The following is a 7,738-nucleotide window of genomic DNA, read 5'->3' as shown; positions in this document are numbered from 1 at the left end:
GTGTATATCAAATGTTGTTGCTGATGCATATACAGCTTTTTCTGTTTCAGCTTCTGTCTCAAATACCCTGTGCCAGTATGCTGGTGAAATGCCCATTTAAGCTGATAATAGAAGAAAAGGAATGGTTCCATTACTACAAGCCAGGAGACTACTGGATTACTGGAATAATGTCTGGGATCGTAGCTCGATTTTATGAATTTTCATTCTCAAAACCTCCAACCCACCAACTGCAAAGGTAATTGTCAGCACATCCAGGATTCTGGTGATTGAGTTTATCTGCTCCAATGTCTTTTCTAGGAATGATTTCCATTCCCCGATTCCTTCCCCAATTTCCATTCCCTAATTCCTCACTCTCCATTCCCCCATTCCTCACCGCAATTTCCTTTAGAGGAAAGGCTTCTGGGGAACATGATGATTTTGTAAAAGTTCCTTTTAAGTTCTTCCACAAGTGTCAGCCTCAAAACTGGGCACTGTCAACACTGTCCCACGATGGCTCTGACCTGGATGGGGTTCTGCCTGCTTTCAAAATGATTACTTTGGTACTGTGGAGAGTCAGCAACCTGTTTATTCATATTTTATTTATTTATTAACAATAGTTAAACATTAACTCCTAATAAAATGATTGAATGAATACCTTAGAATAGAGGGAGATCTTGTGTATTTTCTCCCCACTGTTTCTTCCCCTTCCTTACATTTACTCTATAATTCCTACCACCCTCTCCGCTCTTTCTTTCCACCCTTTAACACTTTTGCCACTTTTGTGGTTTTCCTGTTCCTTTTGGTTTAAATAAAAGGGATATCTTTGAATAGCAGAGTTGGACGGGACCTTGGAGGTCTTCCTCATTTTCCAGAAGGTCGTTGAAGTTTCCATAAATTTTTTTATGTTGCTGCTTATGCCAAAGATTTTCAGGCATTTCTTGATCCAGCTGTGGGGAACTGAATCAAATGCTTTCTTATATTCTATCCAGGCCATGAACATGTTGGTTTGTTTTTTCTTTGAATTCTTTACGATTAGCTTGTCAATCAGCAGTTGGTCCTTTTGTTCCTCTTGAATTTTTGCAGCATCCTTTCTGTTCTATAGGAAGCAAGTCATTTATTTTCAAGTATCCCTAAATTTGATTTGCAATAATGTGAGTAAGTAGCTTGTATGTTGTTGGCAAGCAGGTGATTGGCCTATGGTTTCCAGAGTCCTTTTCTCTTTCTTTATTTTTTTGGAGCAATAATGTCCTTCTAGTTGTCATCCATTCATCATTTTTATTTTTTTTAAAGATCTGGTTCATTTGGGCTTCCAATCTTTCATGCATACTTCTAAGTGCCTTTAGACAGAAGCCATGTAGCTCAACTGGTCCATGTGCACTCCAATTCTTTACTTTTCTTGACTGCCTTTACACCATTTCTTTTGTTATTTTCACATCTTCCATTTTATGCACTTTAATAGACTCCTCAACCTGTTTGATCCTTTTTGCATTTCTGTTGTGCTTCTTGTTGTTTTCCCACAAGTTCTTTCAGAATTTTAGAGCTTTCTCTTTATTCAGCTTTTCATTTGTTGTTACTCCATCTCCACTTTCTAAGCTCTTATAAAACTGGTGCTAATTTCCTCTGAACTGTGAGTTTTCCTTCAAATGAGTTACTCGATTTTCATATCTTTTAGCAACTGCAACAACCCTCTGCTTCAGCTCTTCAATTACTACCGCAATCTCCTTGTTGTCCAAATCATATCTTGCTTCCAGGCTGCTTTTGACCTGTTTATTCTTTAGCTGACCTTGCCTTAAGGTTTTCAAGTTGCTCGAGTCTCCCAAAATTTTTTGATTTTCAATTCCAACTGAATTTTCCACTTAGGCTTCCCCTTCTTACCTCTTTGGTTCCTTTGTATTTTCAAACCCAATTTTTTGGTGATTATTAAGGCTGCTGCACACATCAGCTGGTTCGTTTCAGATAATGTAGTGGTTTGAATGGTTTGCACAACCTCATTGACCTTATTTAGTATATTTCACAATTCTTTCCGGTTCACTTGGTTCAGCTTTGGCAAACAGCATCTTCCATTTGATGCTTTATTTTCTCAGCTAATTGAGCTGTTGGTGCTTGCTCTTCAGTGCTTCCTTGTTCATTATCTTCATCCATTTCAGCAGCCTCTTCCTCCCGTTCTTCCTCAGTTTGCTTTTGAGTCTATTATTGTTGTTATTATTTACTTTATTCATTAAACATGAAACTCAGCCAACTGAACATTTTTTTCTAGTTCTTTTTCTTCAACTCTGGCATCTCCTGGAACAGTGATATCAACAAATTGTATGTTTTGGCCCTCTACAACTGGGATATCTGCCATGTTGTGCTCCAAATGACGATCCATTTGTATTCAAAAGTCCCATAAGAACTTCACCTTCTCATTTTTGATAACTTTTTCCACTTTATGTTCTACATGATGACCAGTGGATTGATTTAGCAACTCGGTCCTATAGCTTTGTAATCAGTTTGAGCAATTTTTCCACATTCACATATTAAATATGAAACAGTTTCGACTTTGTTATCGCAAAGTCAGCAGTTTGGGTTGTCAGTGGATTTTTGTATCTTTGCTTTCATGTCATTAGTTTGTAGTGCTTGTTCTTGAGCAGCCAGTATTAAGCCTTCCATTTCTTCCTTGATAGTTCCCATTTTAAGCCATGTACATGTTGTCATCACATTTTCCAATGATTTTCAAGAGCTGTCCATGCAAAGCTTTGGTTTTCCATATATTTAATCTGTCATCCAGCTGTTTTTCCTTACACTCTGCCTTTGTTTCTGTTGTTTTTATGCTGTTCTCCATTTTCACAGCCTGTAGCAATTTTTCTGCATTTTGGTTCACATGATCAATCAAACTTCATTTTTCTTCTTCTACAGTTTGATGGATTTGCATATCCCCCTGCCCTCTATTTTTCTTGGCAGGTACAACCTGTCGATGGCACTTTGTCGATGCAAAGCATGGTACACATTCAAAAGTTTGTGTGTTTTCCAATCCATGTTTTCCAGTCCAGCCAAAGTCCAGTTGATGATTCCAGCTGAGTAGCATACCACTGGAACTGCCCTTGTATTGATGTATTCCTTTTGTCCTGATCTTTGACTTTTCAATTCAAGATATTATCTGCTTCCAATATGCATAGGTACTTGTAACCATCATCCTTTGTTAACGCTTTCACTATATTTCAATTTTTATTTTATTTTATATTTCTATTTTCTGCTCCTCAGTAAATGACTCTCTCCAAACCGCAATACAATCCCAAGCTAGCTGTCAATAGCCATCAAAAACACTTTTAATCCACCAAGAATAGAATCAGATAAGAAGAAAAGAGACTTACCCATGGGCTCTTTCTTTTAGTTGTTAATTTTTCTTCACTTCCAAATTGCAGAAGACAAAATCCTCTGAGGCTTTGGTGTTTAACCTCCGCTGCTTCCTTTTCTCAATTTTTCAATAACATTCCCTGTATATCAGTTAGCCGCTAATTCTGCTCCAGGACTTTTTTAAAGAATAAGATCAGTTTTTCTCTTTCTCTGTGAGTTGGTCAATCACTCATCCAGTTTCAACACTCTGTTCCCAGCACCACTCCTGCACAATAACTTAGTCCAGTTGCCCCAGCTTTGTAGCGGTTATTCAATTATGGCTGCTGCCCCCACTGCCAGTTTGAAGGTGTTTTCTCTGACCTCTCAAGAAACTGCTGGTTCCTCTAGGTCATCAGAGCCGTCCCTTCTTCTCCTCTGTCCCTCAAGGACAGGTTTTCAGTCTGAAGACCCCCCAACAACGATTTGTCTGGCTGGGTTTCCGCAAGGCTAAGCACAGCTTGCTTTTTTCCCAGATGGTCTCGTGGCTGCTGGCTTTGCCTATTTATTTATTTATTTATTTATTGGAATTGGTCAAACAAAAACAAGAACAAGAATAAGAGAATAAAAAATACAATTACTGGGACTATAGGCCTGTTGGTGCACTTATGCACACATCTTCTACTGGCCATTTAAGTATAAAGTAAGATCCAGAGAAGTCAATTTGTGACTGAAACTGTGAAAATTTGCAGCTGAAAAAACTGAATCAGGTAGGGCATGCCAGACTTCGACAATTCTATTACAGAAATCATGTTTTTTACATTCAAGTTTAGAACGATTTACATGGAGTTTAAAGCAGATGTTTGCACGCATATTATTGAGATTAAAAAAGAAAAAGACATTTACAGGTAAAACATTACTATGTATAATTTTGTATGCAATACCGAGATCTGATTGCAAGCAACACAGTTATAAGTTATCCAAGCTGAGAATTTTGAGCCTAGTAGCATAAGGAATTCTATTGCATACAGAAGAATGCAAGAAGAATGCAAGAAGCCTCTTCTCGCAAAGTACTTCTGAACCTGCTTGATTGTACTGATGTCAGATATATAGTGGAGTTTCCAAACAGTTGAACAATACTCTAAAATTAGTCTAGCGTAAATTTTATAAGCTCTAAATAGCAATACAATGTTTCCAGAAAAACCTTTACAAAATTAAGTTTACAGCTCTTAATTCTTTTTTTTAGAAATGCTGTTATAGTGAGCATAAATCACCAGTGATAAATACGCCTAGGTCCTTGACAAACAGTGTCATCTGCTAGATCAATGCCACCTAGCTTATATTTGACATTCTGATTACATTTACCAATATATAAGACAGAGCCTTTATTAATCGAAATTTGAAGTTGCCAAACAGATGACCATTCAGACACATAGTCGAGATCACTTTGCAAAACTACAGAATTATCTGAAGAATTGAATAATTATATGTCATTGGAAAAAAGAATGCAATTGCTTTTAAGTTGATCACATAAATGATTGATATAGAGCAAAAAAAAAAAGATGATGAAATTTCTTACCTTTCAGTGAGAACACTTTCTACCATATTCTTCCCTTCTTGTTGGCTGTTCATGAAGTCAACCGGAATCCTTGGCTCTTACCCAACATCACCCTGGGCTACAACATCTATCAGAACTTTTTCAGTGCAAGAATGACATATGAGGCCATGCTGGATGTGCTGTCTACAGGACAGGAGAACGTCCCAAACTACAGATGTGGAAGACAAAAGAACCTGCTGGCAGTTCTTGAAGAGATGGATTCTGAACTCTTTGATCATATATCTAATGTCATGAGCATCTACAAAATTCCACAGGTATAAAGGCAAATGGAATTAATGCCAAGTTGTAAATTGTTCAGATTTGCCTTGAAGGCAGCACTTGTACATATTTCTCCAAAATAAATTTCTCCAAATAATTTGAAAGTCAGAGAGTAAATATTCATGTGAATATTCACTCAAGTATGTGAAGTATGTGAAGTGTGTGTGTGTGTACATACATATGTAATTATGTAGTTCCTGTGATCAGTTGTCCTCCCCAACCTGCCCCCACCCTATCATGTCCTATATTTCTATATTTTCCAGCTCAGCTGATTCACACAGCACAGTGGATTTCTGTGCTTCAGCTGTTTTAGTTACCAGCACTGCCCAAACAGTAAGCTGTACAGCTTGAAATTGGTGCATTTTGTACTAGTACTTCAGACTCAGCAGAGGGCTAGTACTAGTAACACCAGAAAGTGTGAAGTGCTGGGTCAAAGGCAAAAGGATGCTCAGCTGTGGATGCATCTGGTGGTGGAAGGAAAGTCTGATGCTCTAAAGATCTACAGTCCATAGGAAGTTGGAATGTAAGATCCATGAATCAAGGCAAGCTGGATGTGGTCAGAGATGAGATGACAAGCAAGAGATAACAAGACTAAACATTGACATCTTAGGAATCAGCGAACTAAAATGGACATGAATGTCTGAATTTAATTCAGATGACCATCAGGTATACTACTGTGGGCAAGAAGCCCTCTGATGAAATGGAGTAGCCTTCATAGTCAATAAAAGAGTAGAAAAGCACAATCCCCAAAATGACAGAATGTTCTCAGTTTAAATCCAATTTAAACCACTCAACATCACAGTTGCCCAAGTCCATGCCCCAACCACTGGTGCTGAAGAGGATGAAGTTGACCAGTTCTAAGAAGCACTAAAGTACCTTATAAAATTAGCCCTAAAATGATCTCCTTATCATCATGGGGAGTTGGAATGCTAAAGTAGGAAGTCAAAAGTTAACTGAATAACAGGCAAGCTTGGCCTTGGAGTACAAAATGAAGCAGGTCACAGGCTACAAACACTCTTTTCCAACAACCCAAGAGATGACTCTACACTTGGACATCACCAGATGGTCAACACAGAAATCAGATTGATTATGTGCTCTGCAGCCAAAGATGGAGAAGCATTATACAGTCAGTAAATATAAGACCGTGAGCTGACTGGGACTCAGATCATGAACTTCTCATTGCAAAATGTAGGCTTAAAATGAAGAAGATAGGGAAAAACACTAAACCTCTCAGGTATGAACTAAATCATATACCTGATGAATATACAGTAGAAGTGACAAATAGATTTAAGGAATTAGATTTTATTCCTTAGATCTATGGATGGAGGTTCACCCTTCCAATAGAAAAAGAAATGCAAGAAAGCAAAATGGCTGTCTGAGGAAGCTTTACAAATAGCTGAGGAATGACAGGAAGTGAAAGACAAGGGAGAAAGGGGAAGATACACCCAACTGAATACAAAATTCAAGAGAATAGCTTGAAGAGATAAGAATGCTTTCTTAAATGAACAGTGAAAAGAAATAGAAGAAAACAATAGAATAGGGAGGACCAGAGAACTTTTTGAGAAAATTGGAGATATTAAGGGAACATTTCATGCAAAGATGGGCATGATAAAGAACCAAAATGGCAGGGACCTAACAGAGGCAGAAGAGGTTAAGAAGAGGTGGCAAAATTATACAGCAGAACTATAAAAGAATGAGCTTAACATCCCTGATAACCACAATGGGGTGATCACTGACCTCAAGCCGGACATTCTGGATTGTGAAGTCAAATGGATCTTAGGAAGTGTGAGAAACAACAAAGCTAGTGGAGGTGATAGTATTCCACCTGAGCTATTCAAAATCCTAAAAGATGATGCAATAAAAGTGCTAAACTCAATGTGCCAGCAAATTTGGAAAACTCAACAGTGGCCACAAAATTGGAAAATTCAGTTTACATTCCAAAGAACGGCAATAACAGATAATGTTCAAACTACTGCACCATTGCACTTACTTCACATGCTAGCAAAGTTATGCTCAAAATCCTAGAAGCTTGGCTCCATCATTATGTGGACCGAGAACTACCAGAAGTGTAGGCAAGATTTCGAAGAGGCAGAGGAACTAGAGATCAAATTGCCAATATACGCTGGATCATAGAGAAAGCTAGCGAGTTCCATAAAAATCTTCTTTTACTTCATTGATTATGCTAAAGTCTTTGAGTGTGTGGATCACACCAAATTGTGGCAAGTTCTTAAAGAGATGAGAGTGCAAGACCATCTTATTGGTGTCTTGAGAAACCTATATGTGGGTCAAGAAGCAACAGTGAGAACTGGACTCAGAACCACTGATTGGTTCAAAATTAAGAAAGGGATTTGGCAAGGCTGTATACTGTTGTCCTGCCAATTTAACATATATGGAGAACACAGCAGAGGTGAATTTTTGCCAGTTTGCCCCAAATCAGGTGAACTGGTAGTGGCATAGCCAGGAAGCCCTGCCTACCTGCCCAAACACTTCTTCACATGCTCAGAAGCCTCACTTGCAAGCAAATGTGTGCATGTACAAGTGAACCAGTAGTAAAATAAATTGAAACCTACCACT

Source organism: Thamnophis sirtalis, unplaced genomic scaffold (assembly GCF_051295495.1).
Source record: "Thamnophis sirtalis isolate CommonGarterSnake01/CBP01778 unplaced genomic scaffold, rThaSir2_p1.2 scaffold_3, whole genome shotgun sequence".
NCBI lineage: Eukaryota > Metazoa > Chordata > Lepidosauria > Squamata > Natricidae > Thamnophis > Thamnophis sirtalis.
This window is presented reverse-complemented; position numbering follows the sequence as displayed.